Source organism: Pogoniulus pusillus, chromosome 10, assembly GCF_015220805.1.
Source record: "Pogoniulus pusillus isolate bPogPus1 chromosome 10, bPogPus1.pri, whole genome shotgun sequence".
Classification (NCBI taxonomy): Eukaryota; Metazoa; Chordata; class Aves; order Piciformes; family Lybiidae; genus Pogoniulus; species Pogoniulus pusillus.
The window spans coordinates 36,673,055-36,693,922 of NC_087273.1; the positions used below are offsets into that span (position 1 = coordinate 36,673,055).

Sequence of the window (20,868 nt, forward strand, 5' to 3'; positions counted from 1 at the left end):
TGTCTTTGTTCTCATGTTTATTAAAGGTGGCCCCATCAAAGTGTCAATAAATATTGCTCCTAATCTAGAGGACCCATGTGGTGTTGGATGGATCAGAGCCAGTGACATGTCTCCATCTCTGTAGCTGTGACAGGGGGAATGGGAATACTGCAGTACAAACACCTTTTGGATAGTCACTTAAAGCACTCTTTCATGTCAAGGTCACGGCTTTTGGGTGTTTTTACCTCTCTTGAGTTGCACTGCCTTGCTTGGATCGGAAAGCACCTGCCCACTCTGCAGCTCCTGTTTCATAGAGGCACAGAATCACTGAGGTTGGAAAAGACCTTTAACATCATCAAGTCCAGCTGTGACACAACTACTGTGACCGCTAAACTGTATGCTGAGGCACCACAGCAACACAATTCTTGAGCACCTCCAGGGATGATGACTCCACAGCCTCCCTGGGCAGCCTATTCCAACACCTCACTGCTCTTTCAGCAAAGAATATTTTCCTAACCTCTAATCCAACACATTACTCAAGCTGTGGCCTCACCAGGGCAAAGCACAGGGGCACGATCACTTCCCTACTCCTGCTGGGCACACTGTTTGCAGCAGTCACCACCATGTAATGGTGACTCTTACACATTTGTGCAGCTCAACTTTCTGTCTTTAATCATGTCTCTGAGAGACTGCACAGTAGCTTGTCAGTGACTGGGTAAGAATTAGTCAGGTTCATTCTGCTGCTGGTGAAACACGGATGAGGTGGTAACATCTGGAGAATGAGAGCATGAGAGAAGTACTGTAGAGAATGAAGAAGTGGGTGGAAAATGAACAGAGCAGAGCAGGGAAGAGATTAACCAAGAGAATGCTGAAGGCCTGAGGTGGGTGTGGGAGAAATGGGTGGATAAACCAAAACCAGAACACAGGAGAGGTGAATTATGAACAAAAAAGGTGTAGATACTGTTACAGAACACTGAGAGATGGTGCTGAGGAGTTCTGTTACAGTTTAGTTACAGATTCACAGAACGATAGGGCTTGGAAGGGACCTCTGGAGATCATTTAGTCCACCCCCCCTGCCACAGCCGATTCGTCTAAAGCAGCTTGCACAGGACTGTGTGCAGGCAGGTTTTGAATGACTCTGGGTGTGGAGACTTCACCACCTCTGGGCAGCCTGTTCCAATGCCCTGCCACCCTCAAAGTAAAGAAGCTCCTCCTCATGTGTAGATGGCACTTCCTGTGTTCAGGTCTGTACCCCTCACTTCTTGTCCTGTCACTGAGCACCACTGAAAACAGACTGTCCCCATTCTCTTGACACTCACCATTTAAGTATTTATAGGCATTGATATGCTTCCCCCTCAGCCTTGTCCACGCTAAAAAGCCCTACATCCCTTAGCCTTTCTTCATAAGAGAGAGGTTCTAGTCCCCTAATCGTCTTCATAGCTGTTTGCCATACTCTCTTGAGCAGTTCCTTGTCCTTCTTGAAGTGGGAAACCCAAAACTGGACACACTACTCCAGATGAAGACTCACCAGGGCAGAGCAGAGGGTGAGGAGAACTTTATTCTACCTGCTTTTCAAGCTGTTCTTGGTGCACCCCGGAATGCCATAGCTGTTTTTAATTCTTCTCACTTTTCAAGTCAAGGAACTTGGTTATAGCTGAATTTCACCTGTGGTTGACTCACATCCAGAGAACTCTCAACCTGCATCTGACGTTTTTAAGGCCAGGCTGGATGTGGCTCTGGGCAGCCTGATCCAGTGGAAAGTGTCCTTGCCTGTGGCAGGGGGATTGGAACTATATGATGCTTGAGATACCTTCCAACCTTGGCAATTCTGTGATGTCTTGAATGCTTCGTGTAAGACTCAGAGATGCATCAAAGCAGAGTGTGCTGGACTTCCAGCTGCTGGGCTCTGGGGGGGATGTCATGAACCCACCTTAGCTCCTCTGCATTTTGTTGTCTCTGCAAGGGAGAGGGAGAACTAAAGGTGAAGAGGAGGTTGACATCTGTGAAGCAGCAAATGAAAATCCTCTGAAAAGGGGCATTTTCATTTTGCCCAAGGCATGTTGGATGTTTGCCAAACACTGCCAAAACCGGGAGTCTCAGTGAGGGGGACCACTCTGAGGCAACCTTCTCCTGTCCTCACAGGCTGCCTCTCCTCTCCTCTGCTTGTGGCTCTTGTGTCAGCGCTGGAGGGCCCTCCTCTGAGGCTTGTCTTTAGGTTGTTCGTGAAGGTGCTTCCCTAAAAAGTAAGTCTGGATTTTAGGACTTGAATTTTGCAGGGCCTTAATTGCTCTTTGATTGAATGACTCTGGTTGTTAGCACAAATGTAATGGGTTAATGTTCTGTGAGGCTAAAAATGAGTGGCTGTGGTGGGAGAACAGTTGTCTTTCCCCTGTGTCACGCTGCAGACAGACTGCTGCTTCCCTTGTCAGCCTCTGATGTAACTTAATTAATTGTGGTGGAATTACTTCTGATCTATAATTAAGTGAGAAGGAAATTGAACTGGACAATGTGAGAAGCTCCCTGTGTCGTTGCTTATCATTTTGAAGAGAAATGGAAGAGTTCACATTTCATTACTGCCAGTCTGTCACCTTGAATGCAAAATCCTCCTAACTGAGCACTCTTCCAGACAGAAAGTTTCTAGGTGTGATGTGCAGCTTCTTTAGCCACTTACTTAAGAACTATTACAATCTTAGGAGGATATCAGAAACTGGGTTGAAGGCTCTTTTTTTTTTTCTCTTTTGGTTGTTTTGTTTTGTTTTTCCCTTTTATTTTTTTTTCTTTATTTCTCCCCATTTTTCTTCTTTTTAAGACATGCTGTGCTAATACCCTGCAGTACTGCCACATCAACCTCCAGTTACTTACTGCGGGGTCTTTGCCAGCAGTGAAGTCCTCCCAAAGCCCTGCCTGCTGACTCACTTTGAATCATAGAATGAACCAGGTTGGAAGAGATCTCCAAGATCAGCCAGTCCAACCTAGCACCCAGCCCTGGCCAATCAACCAGACCATGGCACTAAGTGCCTCAGCCAGGCTTTGCTTCAACACCTCCAGGGACGGAGACCCCACCACCTCCCTGGGCAGCCCATTCCAATGCCAATCACTCTCTCTGACAACAACTCCCTCCTAACATCCAGCCTAGACCTGCCCTGGCACAACTTGAGACTGTGTCCCTTTGGTCTGTGGCTGCTTGCCTGGCAGAAGAGACCAACCCCACCTGGCTACAGCCTCCCTTCAGGTAGTTGTAGACAGCAGTGAGGTCACCCCTGAGCCTCCTCTGCTGCAGGCTGCACACTCCCAGCTCCCTCAGCCTCTCCTCACAGGGCTGTGCTCCAGCCCCTCACCACTTCAGCCTGTTACCTATCTTTGTCTGCCTTCTGCCCGTGGGATTGGCTTTGCCTTACAAGGAGCCATGTTTCGTGTTTGGCTGGGGAAGATTGTCCTTCTCAGCAGAGTTTCAGTAGGTCTTTGCTACTTGCCTGAGGAATTGCCCTGCCAGAAGGTGAGGGCTTTCGTAGCAGGGCGGTGAGGTGCTGATTCCATTGGCTGTGGGCAGCAGCAGCAGCAGCTTTCTCTGCTGTCCCTGCTTGTGTTCCTGGGCTTCAGAGGAGCAGGGCAGCTCTGTGGGGGCAGCCTGTCGCTTGTATTTTAAGTGAGTATAAAGAAGTGGCTGGCAAGAAGCTACAGAATATCTGTCCACCATATGAGCACCTCTCCCACGAGAGCAGGCTGAGGGAGCTGAGGTTGCTCAGCCTGGAGAGGAGAAGGCCTTGGGGGGAGACCTAATAGCAGCCTGCCAGTGCCTCAGAGAGGCCTACGGGGAGGCTGCAGAGGGCCTGTGGTGACAGGCCAGGGCCAGTGGCTTCGAACTAGAGAAGAGCAGAGTTAGCCTGGCTGGTAAGATTGGGTTCTTCACCCAGAGAGCAGGCCGAGGAGGGAGTTGGGCCCCACCCATGGACATGTTCAAGGTGAGGCTGGACAGGGCTCTGGGCAGCTTGGTCTAGTTGAGGAGGTCCCTGCTGGCTGCAGGGGGCTTGGACTGGATGAGCTCTGGAGGCCTGGCAGAGAGGGCAGATTGTGTGGGGAGGGTCAGTCTGAAGCACAGCTCAGACACTCCAGTGTCTGGTAAATGTGGGATCATTTATATCATCACTGAGGTGAAAATATCCATCTGGTTTCCAGTGAGTGTAGTGAGACACTGAGACAAGGGAGGTTTAAACTAGTGGAGGCTCAGGGAAGACCTTATTGCTGTCTACAACTACCTGAGGGGTGGTTGTGGCCAGGAGGAGGTTGCTCTCTTCTCTCAGGTGGCCAGCACCAGAACAAGAGGACACAGCCTCAGGCTGTGCCAGGGGAAATTTAGGCTGGAGGTGAGGAGAAAGTTCTTCACTGAGAGAGTCATTGGACACTGGAATGGGCTGCCCGGGGAGGTGGTGGAGTCGCCGTCCCTGGAGCTGTTCAAGGCAAGGTTGGACGTGGCACTTGGTGCCATGGTCTGGCCTTGAGCTCTGTGGTGAAGGGTTGGACTTGATGATCTGTGAGGTCTCTTCCAACCCTGATGATACTGTGATACTGTTAGGAAGAAGTTCTTTCTAGTGAGGGTGGTGAGACACTGGCACAGGCTGCCCAGGGAGGCTGTGAATGCTCCCTCCTTGGAGGGGTTCAAACTGGATGAGGCCTTGAGCGACCTGTTCCAGTGGGAGGTGTCCCTGCCTATGGCAGGGGGTTGGAACTGGCTGAGCTTTGAGGTCCCTTCCAACCTAAACCATTCTATGATTCTAGGTTGGTCAGGGAGGTTGTAGATGCCTCCTCCCTGGAAATGTTCAAGGATGAGGCCTTGAGCAACCTGGTCTAAGTGGAAGGTGTTCCTGCCCGTGGCAGGGTGGTTGGAACTGGATGATCTTTAAGGTCATGTCTGACCTAATCTGTTGTCTGTGAATCTTGCAGTTATTTGGAAGATGGTGCACATCCTTGTTTTAAAGCTGATCCTTACTTTTGACCAGGAGGAATACTTGTGATTGGCATTGGAATGGGCTGCCCGGGGAGGTGGTGGAGTCACCGCCTGGGAGTGTTTAAAAGAAGACTGCATGTGGCACTTGGTGCCAAGATTTGGGTGATTAGGTGGTATTAGGTGATAGGATGGACTTCATGGTCTGGAAGGTCTTTTGCAAGCTGATGGATTCTGTGATTCTGCAAAATGCCTGCACTGGGTGGCCAGGATTTGTTTCAGCTTGGTGGGGTTTAGGAAGCGCCGTGCATCGTGTCTAGCCATGTGAGAGAACAAACAAATGTCCACTTATCCTCCAGGCAGATCCTCAGCTGCTGTGGAATAAAAGAAAGCAAATGATGTTACAAGAGATTTGATGGTGCTTCTCTTCACTACTGGTGAATCTGTCTTTCTGTTTGTTGTTTCTCAGAGATGCTGCTGTGCTCTCTGTTGCATCTGATCTTCTTGTATCGAGGACTTGTTGGTGTTTCAGAAGCAGTGAATGAGCTCCAGAGGTGGTTGTCCTCTCACTGGAGTAGTGATTCTCACTTTTCTTTTACACTTTGTACAGAAATGTGACTTTTCTTCGTGTTACTTTTCCACTGAGTCCATCAGCACCCTCTGAGGTCACACTTTGACTTAGTCCAGGATTGCCCCTCAAATTTCATGGAAAGAAAGGATAACTATGGCTCAGTTGTTTTGGGAGAAGGTCAATAAAGAACAAAATCCTCCTTTGGCATGTTTAGAACGAGGAATGTGCTTTACTTGTCACAAAAACATTAGATGCTACCTGTAAGTGAGGCACTGGCTTTTTAGATGTACCTATCTTGTTGTCTATATATTGGTTTGTTTTACAAATGTTTGTGCCCAGAATGACTTGAGACAGGTTGTGTTTTGTTAAAGTAGTTTAGGTTATAAGCCTGTTCATTTGTGAAGCAGGTCCAGAGGAAGGCACACAAATGATCAGAGGACTGGAACCTCTCTGCTGTGAGGACAGTCTGAGAGAGTTGGGATTGTTCAGCCTGGAGAAGAGAAGGCTGCAGGGAGACTTGACCTTGACTTTTCAGTGCTTAAAGGGGACCTGTAAGAAAAACAGGAACAGTTTTTAGCAGGGCCTGTTGTGACAGGAAAAGGGGTGATGGTTTCAAACTAAAAGAGAGGAGGTTTAGGCTAGATAGAAGGAAGACTTTTTTCTTTATGATGAGGGTGGCGAAACTTTGTCTCAGGTTGCCCAGAAAAGTGGTAGAAGTCTCATGCTTGAAAAATTCCAGGTCATGTTGGGTGGGGCTCTGAGCAACCTGATCTAGTTGAAGAGAGCTACAGGCTGGGGACAGAGTGGCTGAGAGCAGCCAGGCAGAAAGGGACGTGGGGGTACTGGTAGATAGTAGCTGAACATGAGCCAGCAGTGTGCCCAGGTGGCCAGGAAAGCCAGTGGCATGCTGGTCTATATCAGGAACAGTGTGGCCTGTAGGACAAGGGAGGTTATTCTTCTCCTGTACTCAGCACTGGTCAGGCCACACCTTGAGTGCTGTGTCCAGTTCTGGCCTCCTCAATTCAAGAGAGATGTTGAGATGCTGGAAGGTGTCCAGAGAAGGGCGACAAAGCTGGTGAAAGGCCTGGAACACAGCCCTGTGAGGAGAGGCTGAGGGAGCTGGGGGTGTGCAGCCTGCAGAAGAGGAAGCTCAGGGGTGACCTCACTGCTGTCTACAACTACCTGAAGGGAGGCTGTAGCCAGGTGGGAGTTGGTCTCTTCTGCCTGGCAAGCAGCCACAGACCAAAGGGACACAGTCTCAAGTTGTGCCAGGGCAGGTCTAGGCTGGACGTTAGGAGGGAGTTGTTGTCAGAGAGAGTGATTGGCATTGGAATGGGCTGCCCAGGGAGGTGGTGGGGTCTCCGTCCCTGGAGGTGTTGAAGCAAAGCCTGGCTGAGGCACTTAGTGCCATGGTCTGGTTGATTGGCCCGGGCTGGATGCTAGGTTGGACTGGCTGATCTTGGAGATCTCTTCCAACCTGGTTGATTCTATGATTCTATGTCCTTGCTCGCTGCAGGAGTGTTGGACTGGATGATCTTTATAGGTCCCTTCCAACCCAAAGCAGTGTATGATTCTTTAAGGCAGCACAGGTTAGTGCTAGCTGTAGATTCAGCTGTGGAAGTTCATCTGGAGTACCTTGTTTTTGTCACAAATTTTGACCTGGAGGTGGCTAACTTTGCATTCTACCCAATGCTGATAATTATTAGCCTCTTGCTAAGAAATGACCAAGTTCTTATTCTAATACCTTCTTCTAAACTATGTTAAATGCAGGAGTTAGAAGAGGCAGAGAGAATGATCATATTAGAGTAGGTCTCAACAAAGAATCGATTTGGAACAAACCCATCCTTAATGGCAAGTGTTGTTTGGAGGTGACCTGTGATTACAACCCACAGTTTTGCTGTCACTGAAGCTGGAGGGGACACGTGTTACTGCCGTGCTCAATTGATAAGGTTGGATGGGTGATTGAATGGTGAGACTGCAAGCTTCAGCTTGTCAGCTGCTGCCTGATCTGCAGCGACAGTGCGCATGCAAGGCAAGTGTCTCTACTCTGTTGTATTTAAGCTTCTAGTTACAGCCTTCTCTTTGCACTGATGCTGTGTCATAGTCAAAGAGTCATAAAATCATAAAGTTGTTTGGGTTGGAAAAGATCTTGAAGATCATCAAGTTCAAGTAAGGCTCAGTGATCTTAAATATCTTTTCTGTAGATGCTGCAGAGGAGACCAGAGAAGAAAAAGTTGGCCATGGACAGAGAAAAGTGGGCAGCTTTCTATATGTCACCTGCTGGTTTTTCCCTGTTGTCTTCTTCTAACGTTTCCATGTGGAAATGGAATGTTAAGGAAGTGTTATCCATTAACAAAACCATTTAACTGTCTTGGAAAACAGTCTGTGTTTTTATAAAATACATTTTCACTTGGCTGCCTGCCTTTGCAGTTTCCAAAGCTGCTTGAACCTGCTCTGTTCCCTTTTCCTTGGGAGTTTCACTTTTCTCATGTTCTTAACCCTTCCTCCTTACATGGCTTTTCTTTGCACAGATATTTTCATCACTGGGAGTTGTGTTGGTACCAGTAACACTTTTAAGTACCATAATTGGCCCTAACTATTGCATTAAGCTGACTGAACTGCAAGCAGTTCCATATCCTGAGGATGCTGAAATCTTTGTAGGAATTTATGTTTTTAAATGTTTCCCTATTTTATTGTGATCATGTCACCTCTGCTACTTAGCAAAAGCCCAGTGACAGGAACAGGGAAAGCTGCTCTCTGGACTTGTTTGTTAAATGAACATCAAAAGAACAACTCCAAGTTGTTATGGGAACATCAGAAAAGTCAAAGATGAAAATGCTTGTGAGAAGAGAAAGATAGTTTGGGATTGTTAATAGTAGCATAAAACAATTCAAGTGGAACTGTGATCTTCCAGCATGTGGAGTTGTTTTAAGATTCAGACACAGTTACCAATAAATCACTTTCTCCTTCCCGTTTAGGTGGTTTCACAAGTAAAACTCTTAAATGATGAAGGTGTTTAAGATGAAGTCACTTAAAAAGAGATTGTCCACATGCATAAAACTACTCTTTTTTTTCACCCATAAGAGTCCCTTCACTGTTTTTCTAGTGATTGTCACTCCCCTTATTGCTGCAGGTGACACTTGTGTTGGTGTGCTCACTGTTGCTTCAGCCTGAAGAAGAAAAAGATCCAGGGAGACTTTGTAGGGGCCTTCCAATAGCTGAAAGTGGCCTACAAGAAAGCTGGGAAGAGACTTTTAATAAAGGCTTGTAGTGATAGGATGAGAGGGAGTGGATTAAAGCCAGGGGAGGGCAGATTTGGACTTTAGGAAGCAATTCTTTTGCAGTGAGTGTGGTGAGACACAGGAACAGGTTGTCCAAGGAGGCTGTGGATGTCCACTCCCTGGAGGTGTTCAAGGCCAGACTGGATGAGGCCTTGAGCAGCCAAATGTAATTGAGAGGCCTCCTTGCCCGTGGTGGGGAGGCTAGGGTAGGTGATCTCTGAGGTCCCTTCCAACCTATGCCATTCTATGGTTAATGAAATGCACAAGATGGTGTGGCTGTCCTATTGGAAAGAGTCTTCAGGAACAGAGTAGCAGGATTTGTAGAACATAAGATGCAGCCTGCAGAATAAATGCAATATGTAGGTATCAAATGAATAGTTAATGTAGCATATGAAGTGTAATACACAGTGTAAGGGGAGTAGTTTTTGATGTACTAAGATGCAGTTGTGTCAAAAATGTGCATAACAGCTGCACATGGGGAAAAAACTGGAGTCCTTGCAGACAGTTTGTAAAGTATCTATTTTTCTAAATTGAAATAAAAAAAAACCATTTGATTGCATTTTAAACCTCTTTATTTGGGCTTTTTACTTAGCAGTCTTTTGGTAGAACTGCACAATATCCACATGAAATCATTTCTCATCAGGTTTTCTTTCACCGAGTGTGTTGCATAGCTCTTGAAGATGGTCTGGTTTCTTTTATGTAAGGTTGTTTGCTTTTAGAAGGTTCAAAGCACAAACTCCTACACACCTACAAAGAGGAATCTTAGAAGAGAGACTTCTTACATCGTAGGAGAATGGAATTCTCATTGGGGCCGAGCTCAGTCTGTGGGGTTGAGGGCTTTGATTCTGAAATCTCGTAGGACTCTGGTGCGTTGATCCTGGCTGAATGCTGGGTGCTCACCAAAGCTGCTCTGTCACTCCCTTCCCCAGCCAGGCAGGGGAGAGATCAAGGAAAGGCTCATAGGCTGGGATAAGGACAGAGAGATCACTCAGCACTTAGTGTCATGGACAAAACAGACTTGGGAAAATTAGTTTAGTTTACTAGTCATCAAATCTGAGCATGGTAATGAGAAAAATGAAAGCTAAATCTTAAAATACCTCCCCCCCCCCCCCACCTGGGCTCCACTTCACTTTTAATTTTCACTGCCTTCTCCCCCTGGGTGGTGCAGGGAGATGGGGAATGGCACTTGTGGTCAGTTCATCACACATTGTCTTTCTGCTCCTTCCTTCTCAGGAAGAAAACCTTACAGTCTTTCCTCTGCAGCAGTGTGGAGTCTCTCCCATGAGAGACAGCCCTCCATGGACTTCTCCAATATGAGTCCTTGCCATGGAGTGCAGTTCTTCACAAGCTTCTTCAGCAAGGTTCCTTCCACAGAGCATAGTCCTTCAGGAAGGAAGGAACTGCTCCGGTGTGGATGCCCAGTGGGATCACAAGTCCTGCCAGCAAGCAGGGGGAAAGCCTGCCTCACCACTGTCTTTACCACAGGCTACAGGGTGTTCTCTGTTGGGTGCCTGGAACGCCTTCTCACCCTCCTTCTTCACTGACCTTGGTGTCTGCAGAGTTGTTTCTTTCACATTCTCACTCCTTTCTTCTAGATACTGTTGCTCAGCAACATTTCCCCTCATCTTAAATCCATTATCACAGAGGTCGTACCACTGTCACTGATGGGCTAAGCTCTGGGCAGCAGTGGGTCCATCCTGGAGCTGTCTGGAATTGGCTTCACCTAAAATGCAGGAAGTTTCTAGCAGCTTCTCCCAGAAACCACCCCTGTAGCCTTGCTGGTACCAAAACTTTGTCACGTGAACCTAGTATAGACTTAAATAAAATTCAGACTGTATAATTATCGAGTAACTTAAAGCCTAAATTGGGAACAGGATCATAAACTGGCTAGAGACAAGATTCAGTCGAGATACCTTCATTTACATTCTTCATGCTTGCTGGAGCAGGGATTAAATCACTGGCTGTTGGAAAGTCAGGGGTGAGCTGATAGCTTTGTTTGCTGTGCTTGTGTCAGTTAGGAGACAACACTGGAGTTACTTGTTGCTTTAGCACTATTTTAAGTGTGCATCATATTTATGATTTACTTGAGAGGTTTAGGAAGGATGAGAATTTGATGTCAGCCATCCGTTGGTGTATTTGTGAAGCAGAAGTGTTCTCCCCACTTTGTGCATCCTGTCTGTATAGCACTGGGCCAAAAGAACTCTCAAACACTCCCTATCTTTAACAAACTACACAGAAGTGGCTATTGATTTCCATGAGTTTTGGGTTCGTGAAGCACTCTGCACATCTGCAGGCATTTATCAGCTATTTGAAACCATTTGTGTGTAGGGCCTTGGCACAAGGTGCTGAGCTTCAGTACCAGGAGCCATATGTGGCCGGCAGGTGCAGACAGGAGATTCCTTGCCTTTGCACTTGTGAGACCCCCCCTCAGATACCACATCCAGTTCTGGTGTCCCCATCCTAAGAAGGACATAGAGCTGCTGGATGGAGTCCAGAGGAAGGCCACAAAGACGGTCCAAGGACTTGAGCACTTCTGCTCTGAGGATAGGCTGAGGGAGCTGGGGTTGTTCAACCTGGAGAAGGCTCTGGGGGAGTGTTACAGCTGCCTTCCAGTGCCTGAAGAGAGCCTACAGGAAGGTTGGAGAGGGACTTTTCATGAAGTTGTCTAGCAGAAGGACAAGGGAGAAAGGTTTGAAAGTGAGGGGGAGATTAGGTGTAGACTGGATCTTAGGAAGAAGTTTTTCAGCACTTAGGTGTTGAGATTCTGGAATAGGTTGCCCCCTCCCTGGAGACATTCCAAGGCCAGATTGGATGAGGCCTTGAGAACCAAATGTAATTGAGAGGTGTCCCTGCCCATCTGCTGTGGGTTGGAGTAAATGATCTCTAGGGTCCACTCCAATCTAGGCCATTCTGTGATTCTTACCTAGCAGGGCATCAGTTGGCACTGCAAAACCAAAATCTTTCTCTGAGCTTGTCTGTTTCATTTAATTTTTGGAAATTAATGTCCAGTGCCTTGGTGCCTTCTCAGGAGGACTTAATGGTTGTAGGCAGTTACAGTCCCTTTTACTTGACAAATGAAGGCATTTCCCTCCTGCTCTGTTCACTGAAGATTTCTCTTGCTCATCAGATTCAGATTGAGTGCTGCAGCTGTGCTGAGGTGGACCAGGAGGGTACAAGGATTTGCTCCCCATTTTCTTTGCAAAGGCTTTCATGAGACAAATGGCTTGTGACCTGCAGGTTTCTGCTGCAGCCTGCTGCTGTCCAACTGTCTTTCCCACCCTTGTTCCATCATAATTCCTTGTAGAGTTAATTTCTAGATTAAGAAACAGCAAGTGCTGTGTCTTCTAATGCCTGAACCCCCTTTTCTGTTCTTGTTTCATAGATGAGCTTTGCACTATTAGCTACACATCCAAAGAAACATCCTGTTGCAACCTCCCCCTGTCAGTCACTGACAGCTCACTTTTCCTTTTTGGAACAGTGACTCTTGATCTTCCCTTTCAGAACCCAGCCGTGGTTGCTGTAATCACAGACTCTCTGAGTTCTTGTGAACTCAGGCATATCCCACTTTTAAACAGAAATGTCTACAGACACTTTTTTTTCTGCAGCTCAAGAGGCTGTAATGAAGCAGCTTTCAAAGTGACAAAGGCTGACTGGACAGTCCTGCTAGATAAAGCAGTTGGTCCATGGGCAGCTCTACCAGCATGCTTTGCCTCCAGGTATTGAAGGTGAAGGGTATTTCTGCTTGGCCTGGCAGCTGAACCTGCTGCAGGATGTGAGGTCTGATGGCAAGGTTGTGTTGTGAGGGCTGCTTGTGCTGCGTGTTCGCCCAAATACGCAACTGTTTGTTTTCTCAAGTCGTGCTGTAAGTGCTCTTTGCTGTGCTCTCTTCTGTTTCTCCATAGCTTCCTACGTGCTTCTCCATATACTCCTCTCATTCCTCTGCTGGGATATTCTGGTGGCAGCTCCCACTTGTCACAGCTGCTGCCATTTTCCCCTGTGTACTGCAATCAAATGCTGGAAAGTGCCAGTTGCCAGACTACCTATGGAGCTTGCATGGTTTGGTGTCTTACGTGAGCTGAATGAGGATTGAATTTGAAATCAGAGGTGAGGGCCTGTTCTGCAGAGCAGTGTGACCTATGTGGTTTGGCCTCTGGGAGTAGCTCTGCTGCCCAGCTAGCTGCTCCTGAGTCTCTGGAGGGGTCCTGGATGTGAATGTCCTTTCATTCTGCTTTTGATAATGGACCTGGTTGCTAGTGAGTTAGCAAAGAGTGTGGACTAGATTATCTCCAGAGATCCTTTCCAACCCCTGTGGTTCTGTGGCTATTCTGTAGTGTATTGTCCAGACATGCAAATATATCCTGGCACTTAGATTTTGGAAGAGCCATGGTAGGTGCATGGGTGAAGGCTTGCTGTGCTCATACTCTCTCTGCATTGTGGTCTGGTGTGTGAAATGAGCTGTTGCAGTTGGTGTGTGTAGAGCACAGGATGGATAGTTCTGCTTCCCAGAGAGGCAGATCTGCAAGTTCTAGGTTGTGTGGAAGTGTCCAGCTCTGGAGTCCTCAGCAGAGGAAAGACCTGTTGGAGCAGGTCCAGAGGAAGGCCACAACAATGATCAGAGGGCTGGAACCCCTCTGCTATGAGGAAAAGCTTCAAGGGTTGGAAGTTGTTTAGTGGAGAAGGCTTGCAGGATCTTTACTGTGGCCTTTTGATAATTTAAAGGGGGGTCTATAAGAAAGATGGGGACAATGTTTTTAGCAGGACCTGTTGCAACAGGACAAGAGGTGATGGTTTTAAACTGAAAGAGTATAGATTTAGACTAGATACAAAGAAGAAATGTTTGACACTGAGGGTAAAACCCTGACCCAGATTGCTCTGTCTCTGGAAGAATTCAGGTCAGGCTGGACAGAGCTTTGAGCAACCTGAACTAGTTGAAGATATCCCTGCTTATTGTGTGTAGGTTGGACTGGATGACCATTAAAGGTCCCCTGTAACACAAACCATTCTTTGGTTCTGTGATCAGTCCTGGAGATGACAGCGCAGAGATCTGAGAGTCCTAGATGCAATTCACAGTTCCTCTTAAAGAGGAAATTTACTTTGTGGAGGAAGGTTTCTCTTCCCCAGTTTGAGCTTTTCCCTGGCATATGGGTAGGTAGGAAGAGTTTGCCAAATGTGTGATAGTTACATAAAATGTGTAACATCTGACAGATATGAACAGGGTTATAATAAATGATTCCTTTGCAGTCCCTCTCCAGCAGCACTAAACAAAGCAGTAATACAAAGTCCATCAGATTTTTCCTTCCTCTTCACGATGTCCTTTATGTTGGAGTGCAAGCCCTGACCATTAGCGTGGGCTCACAATGGCTGGATCTATTTGAGAGCTTTCTGCTAGGCAAGTGCTATGCTATTTCCAATTGCAGTGTTCATTTTTGTTTTGCTATTAATACTTGTGTATGTGTGGAAGACTGTATCCCATACCTCGTCTCCAGTTCTACGTCTGCTGTAACCCAGAGATACTACAGGCTGCTTGAAGTGCTCAGGTTTTTTTCATCTCCTTTCTCCCTTTTCTGTCTTTCCCATTTTGAAAGCAGTAGCAGTTTTCTGAAGGATAAAGCAAAGTTAAAAAAAGCAGCAGAGTTGTATTTAGGAGGAGGGGATTATTTTGCTTTACTGGAAATACTTAGCCAAGTTGAGGGTTTGGGAAATGTTTTCTTGAGATCTGCTCGAGCTAAAAGTTGCCGAGACAAAATTCCATTAAGATAGCTGTGAACTCCAGTTTACAACAAAGCCATCATTGGCAACCTTCACTTTAAAAGACTTGCCTTAGCTGCAAGGAAGTAGGAATGGATTGAAGTGATCTGGATTTTATTTGTTGGGTTTTTTTTTTTTTTCAATTAAAAAGGCAAAGTTAACATTTGGATTTGATCCCCACTGTGACTGCTTCACTTCCATTCAGTTTCCACTCTGTATCCTTAATAAGAATGACACCAAGGAACTGAGGATGGGAAGAGACACTTCTTCTTTATTTTTTTTTCCTGTTTAAAATTGGTTCCGCAGCATGGAAATTTGGCAACAGACATGGAAACTAAGCAAGTCTGTTTACAGAGCTTTCTGCTTCCCAGTATCATGAAACCAACAAGAAAGCTCAAATAAAGAGGTTAATGATGAAGCTGCACTTGGTTGAACTTTTCCTTTGTGCTGCCTTTTTTTTGGTCTTTTTAGCCTGTAGATAAACTGTACTGGGTGTGAGATGTAATCTAAATGGAGGACGCCAGCACACATCCTGTGTCCTCCGCTCTTCAGTGCTTCTGGCCACCGTTCCCATCTTTGAGCCAGATGCAAAGACTCTGGAAGTGGTGATTTCAATGAAGGTTTGGGGTGTTAAGAGATACTGCTAAGGTAAATGTTAGGAAAGAACTTTGATGAGAGAAGTCATTGCCGGTTTCAAACATAAATGTAAGGGTTGGGCTGTGCCTCCTGTTAATGCAAGAACATATGGGAATAAGTGGAACTGGATTCCTCCCTCCTAACTCCTACAGATCATTGTCAGATCTTTCTAGAATTCAGGTGGGTGTACAAAGAAAGCTGGGGCTCTCATGATGAAAAGAGGCATTGGAGGATGCTTCTGAGGTCTGCAATATTGTGAGTGATAGAGTGCACAGGCTTGGTTGTTCATGGTCTCTTCCAGCATGAGTCCTAGAAGGCATTAACTCCAGTAAGGATATAAGGGGACAGAGGAGGAGTGGATCTTCTTAAGGCACTGTGCCAAAGACACAGTGTTAGCTGGAAGTTGCCATGGGTCTGCTTTCTGACACTACATGCTCAGAAAAATCCCATCAAGGCTGCAGTTGAAGCTATGATGTAATGGGTGAGGGCACTTTGGAACGACAGTGTTTTCTGTGATCTTTGCAGTTCTTTGTAGCTTTGTATCCCCTGCAGTAGGAAACTGTCACAAGCCTATAAAGAAAAGGTCATTAGCTGAAGGAAGTGGCCTCCCTATATGTATAAAATGATTGGAATCCTTTTTTAATATGTGAGGAAGCCTTTTTTTTCTTTCTTTTTAGGTCTTTGATAGTCTCCCAGCTTCCTCATTTACGTAAGAGTATGTAGCAGAATCACTGGAAGAGAGCTTTAAGATCATTGAGTCTGGCCACTAACTATGCACTGCCAGGTCACTAAACTGTGCCCCTTGGCATCACATATATACACCTTTTAAACATCTCCAGGGATGGGGACTCTACCACTTCCTGGATAACTCATTTCAGGTGAAGAAATTGTTCTTAATATTCAACTTAAATCTTCCCTGGCACAACTCTTGGTTTGTTTCTTGTTCCCTGGGAGAAGAGACTGACCCCTGCCTCACTACAACCTTCTTTCAGGGACTTATAGAGAGCAAGAAGGTCTTCCCTGAATCTCCTTTTCTCCAGGCTGAACAACCCCAGTTCTCTCAGTTACTTCTCATGAGATTTGTGCTTTAAAGCTCCCACCAGCTGCTTTGCCCTTCTTTGGACACCCTCCAGCACCTTTACTTGGGTTTTCAAAAAGCAGTCTTGGATCTAGTATCTAGTAAGTGTCGTCATCATTCTCTTTGTCCCTAGAAAATAACTCTCAGCACATTTGAGAACTTCAATTGTGTGTTTAAGAGACATACTCTTACATTAAAGTGGTGTGGGTTTGCTTGCACTCTAGAGTCTCACTAAGGCATGATGCCACTTTAGGCACACAGGTTGAAATTGTGTTTTAGCCCTTGTGCTGTGTGCCCATGTAGCCTGAAAACATGGCAGGTTCTTTCTCAGTGCATTGCCAGCTGCTCCTGAAGTGGTCCTTTCTTTAACCATTGTTACTGAAATAGAGTCCTAGATTTGGTGTAAAAAGCAGTTGTTTGTGTGAAGAAGCTGAGAGCTTTCTGCCTCAGTGTCCTCATCTTAGCAACAGGACACTGTTTGCTTGAATGTGTCTTTCCCAGTTGTGGCACTCCTGCTGTATGTTGCTGAAAGAGCAGTTAATTCTTCCAGGGAAAGCAGAGGGATGGTGACAACACTGAAAACTGTTAGTGACAACTCCCTACGCCTCCCTGGGTTGGGTGAGCTCAGTTTCCTTCTTCCATAGATGGTCACTCACCTCACCAGCACCATACATGATATTCATGTTCTAAGTGCATGCATTTGCTTGTGTTTTCTGCCTGTTCTGCATGTTCTCTGCCTTCCTCTGCTCCATCCCCAGTGTCTCTGCTGTGTTCTGAACCTTCACTCGAGATATTCACAATCATCCTTGGCAGCCTCATCAGGGAACCATGTTGCTTGTGCTGTGACATCCTTGCTTCTTGTGCTATATCTGTTCTGGGGATTTCTGTTTCCTGGAGCAGCTGGAGAGCGTAAGTGTGCATGCATTAGCCTCCATTGCTCACTGAACCCTGATGAGGGATGTGGTGTTGTACCTGGCAACTCTGCCTGCTGTGACTCTCCACTGCATGAGGAGACCTTCATGCATGTCTATTCTGGTGGGTGCTTTGTCTTTTAGGAAACTTCTCTCTCTTGCAGCATTATTCATTTCTGGAAAGGACCTTTTCAGTTAGGCAGTGTCTGGTGTGTGATGCACTTGTGTCTGTAATGTTGTTTCTGAAATGAGAGCCCAATCTTGAGCTGGTCCTGAGCATAGCTGCAGAGAAAGCAGGAATACCCAAGTTTGATGGGAGCCCAGGTTTCCCGATGGTAACTTGTTGTGCTAACAGCAGATTCATTTGTTTCCTAATTAATCAGAAAGAGTGTTCTTTTTATTTCAGCCATCTGGTGGAGAGCATGTTGTTTAGCTTCTTGCTACTGCAGATTGGAGCTGCACAGGAAAAAGGATGTTTCAACTTCTGTTTTTGGCTTGTTTTTCTAGGTTGAGTCAGTACAGAGCACATTAAAGCATACAGTAATCAGTCGCAAAGTTCAGCGCTCAAGGGTTGCAAGAATTTCACTTAACTTGTTTTTCTTGAAGAGACCAGCTGATGATATTGATGGTTTAATTGCTTACTATTACTTGTTTTATTCCATGAAATCAATTGTCAAAAGCAAAATTTCTTTGGTGAGTTGCAGAACTATTCTGGGATACCAAATTTGCTACCACTTTGTAGAGAGCATTCCACATCGCTTTTGCATTGCTTCTTTGGATTGGTGTCAAAAGCATATTGCCTGTCACACAGTTTGTCGTTGAGTGTGCCATTAGCTTGCTGACTCCTCATAAGGATCTTAAAGGATCTTAAAACACTGCTTTCTTCCCCCCCCTCTCCTTCCAGAAGCCCTCTCAGCACAGCCTTTCTTTGGAAGCTATATTGTTCTTGTGGAATATTTTCGAAGGAGCAGTCTGTCCCTATGTGATGTTTACTGTATTTTTGCCTTGCAGCCAGCAGATTTTAGTACAAACTTGCCTGGGGGTGGCCTTGTCCTATTTTCCTCTTAGATGGTTCTGGCATTTATAGAGCTTGGGAGATCGTGCTTCCGAATTTTCCAGTCTGAAGAGCTCGAGCCAAAACAGCAGGGGAGATAGCAAACCTGTATGTTGTTTGGCTTGCGGCAGCTGGGCCTGCTTTTCCTTTGACCTAAAGCAATGGCAGATTTCCTTGGCTTTTCTGTAGAGGAGGGGGGAAGTGAAGAAGAGCAAAGAGTGGTGAAGAAAACTGCTTTAGCTCTGTGCTTGGAGAAAAGCAAACCTTCCTCTCCATCCCTCTTTTTGCACCCCTAATGAAGGTAACTCGATCAAGTCCAAGATACTTTCACGTTGCAGGTAGTTAGTTTACAATTACTGATTTGTGATGATAAAAAGGGACTGCAGTTTGTATTTAATCTTGCATTAACATTTTGAGCAAGAAAGACTTCTTCTGTTGTAGCACTTGTGGAATAGGCTTTGTATTAGAGGACTGGCTGCTTTGCAGCTTTGAGTGATGTTTGGTAGCTTCCCACCAACCTGGATTTTCTCCCTTACATCTCGGTCAGTGAAAGAAACTCAATTAAGGCCCTGAGTCTCTGCTGGGAAATGAACTTTGATGAATGGATGTGGGAAAATATGAAATAACCCCACAGATGGGTGGCTGGGAGAACATAACACCTCTTCATGCTTGGCCTTGTGCTCCGAGAGGCTTTGTTGTCTGTAAACAGTCTTTGCAGTCATCCCCTCAAGATGAGATTTCCTCTGGAAATAAATTGCACTGTTGCTGCCTTTTACATGTTCTGGTCTTACTTTTATCATCACCTGTCTCAGTCAAGTTTTGCATTCGCGTGACAGAAATATTTAGTCATACCACAGAGTGAAATTATTCCTAGAAGAATGGTTTTGCATGTGAGTGTTGGAATCTTGAGCTTATGTAGGCCAGGAGCATAGGAGAGTTTCCTCAAAAGTTGCTGAGAACAACAGTGAATGCTGAGACTTGGTTCATGTTTGAGGTGGAACCCAAGTTAATGCTGTCCATGCGTGCTAAGCATTTCTGAGGGACTCAACAGTGGTTAAACCAAACTAAAACATAATTTCTCTAAAGGTGAGTAGGATTCCTGCTTGTATCTCCACTCCCATGTGGAGCAAACAGGTGACAGATCCTAAGTCTCCTCCTGTGAACGTAAAGGGATAGGGAAAATAAATCCATCCTTGTGTTTTAATGTTTCCCCTTTTACAGTGTTTACTTTCTAGTTTTTCCTTTTAGATACGTGGGCATCTTTGGAGTTGAGCTGTAGGAGAAAGAACCATTTTTGCTGTAGTTCTAGCAAGAGATGGTAGTGCAAAATCTGCTTAGCTGCTGCTCTCTGAGGAAGCTGTTTACCAGCTTCATAGTGCAAATGCTCATCTAGAATAAGACTGTTGTTAACTGGCAGCTTTGATAGATGTCCCTTTCCTCCTTTTGTCCCCATTTGCAGCCCCCTGAGTTAGTGATACACCCAAATCGTGTTTCATTCTAGAGGAAAGATTATTTGGGCCTATAAATGGATGCAAAAAATCATAAAATGTTTTGGGTTGAAAGGGACCTTCAAAGGTCACTTAGTCCAAACCCCTTGCAGTGAGTTGGGATATCTGCACTAGATGAGGTTGCTTAGAGCTCTGACCAGCCTGACCTGGAATATTTCCAGGGATGAGGCTTCTGCCACCTGTGCCAGGGTTCCTGCACCCATGCTGTAAAAAATATCTCCCTTCTGTGTAGTCTAAATCTCCCTCTTTTAGTTTGAAACCATCACACCTTGGCCTGTCACAATGGACCCTGCTAAAAAGTCTGTCCCCACCTTTCACACAGGCCCTTTTAAATACTGAAAAAACACAGTAAAGTTTCCCTGGAGAAGCAAGGGGGACTTTAGTCAGAGCAAACAGGTGTTAGTCTGTTAACCGTTGGGATGAGAAGGGTGAGCAGAGATCTGGTGCTGTATGACCAGCAAGTCTCTCCTGGCAGGGCAGTGGGAGTGCCTCAGGCTGTCAGAGCAGGCCAGGAAGGAGCTGAGCCTCTCAGAAGTGATGCTGGCTTTGAAATGGTTTGGTGTGTTGTGCAGGCAAGTGGTCCAGTTTCGCCTAGCTGTTCTGTCTTTGCTTTCCTCTGTTCATTCCATTCCACCAGTCAGTGTTGCGGTATGAGGCTTTCACTGCCTGATGACTCAAGTGGTTAACTGCCACCTGATCGAAGCAGCCCTCACATTTCCAAGCTTTACTCTTTGACACTGAGAGACTATTTAAATCAGGTACATGAAAAAAACAAAACAGAACCTCCATTCAGAAGTATAATTTATCTCATGTTCCTTTAATAATCATCTCTTTTCAGTGCAGGTTTTCCTTGCCTAATGTGAAGTTTTTCTGCTCTTTTGTTGCCCTTTCTTCTCCAAATCCTCATGGGCTGTAGTGAATTCTCGCTTCACATCTTCCCCTTTTTTGCAACGATTGTCCAAACTCTGAAAGCCAAAAACAAAGAACCCTCAAATCTCTGTGAATGATCTCTCCTGGACTTGAGTACTGCTTCTCATTTCACTTCTGTCACTAAATGCAGTAATTTGTCTCCCAATATTTCATGCTTCTACTGTTGCCCTTAGGAGAAGATTTCCTTCTCATGTTAAACTTACTCAGAGAGGCTGTAATCATGACTTAGT

At 45.8% G+C, this 20,868-nt stretch overlaps 1 protein-coding gene across 2 annotated transcripts in view; it reads left to right on the top strand.

Moving 5' to 3' along the window:
• Positions 1 to 20,868, top strand: part of LDLRAD4 (low density lipoprotein receptor class A domain containing 4) — a 368,920-nt gene that overhangs the window by 27,111 nt on the left and 320,941 nt on the right. The window lies entirely within an intron of this gene.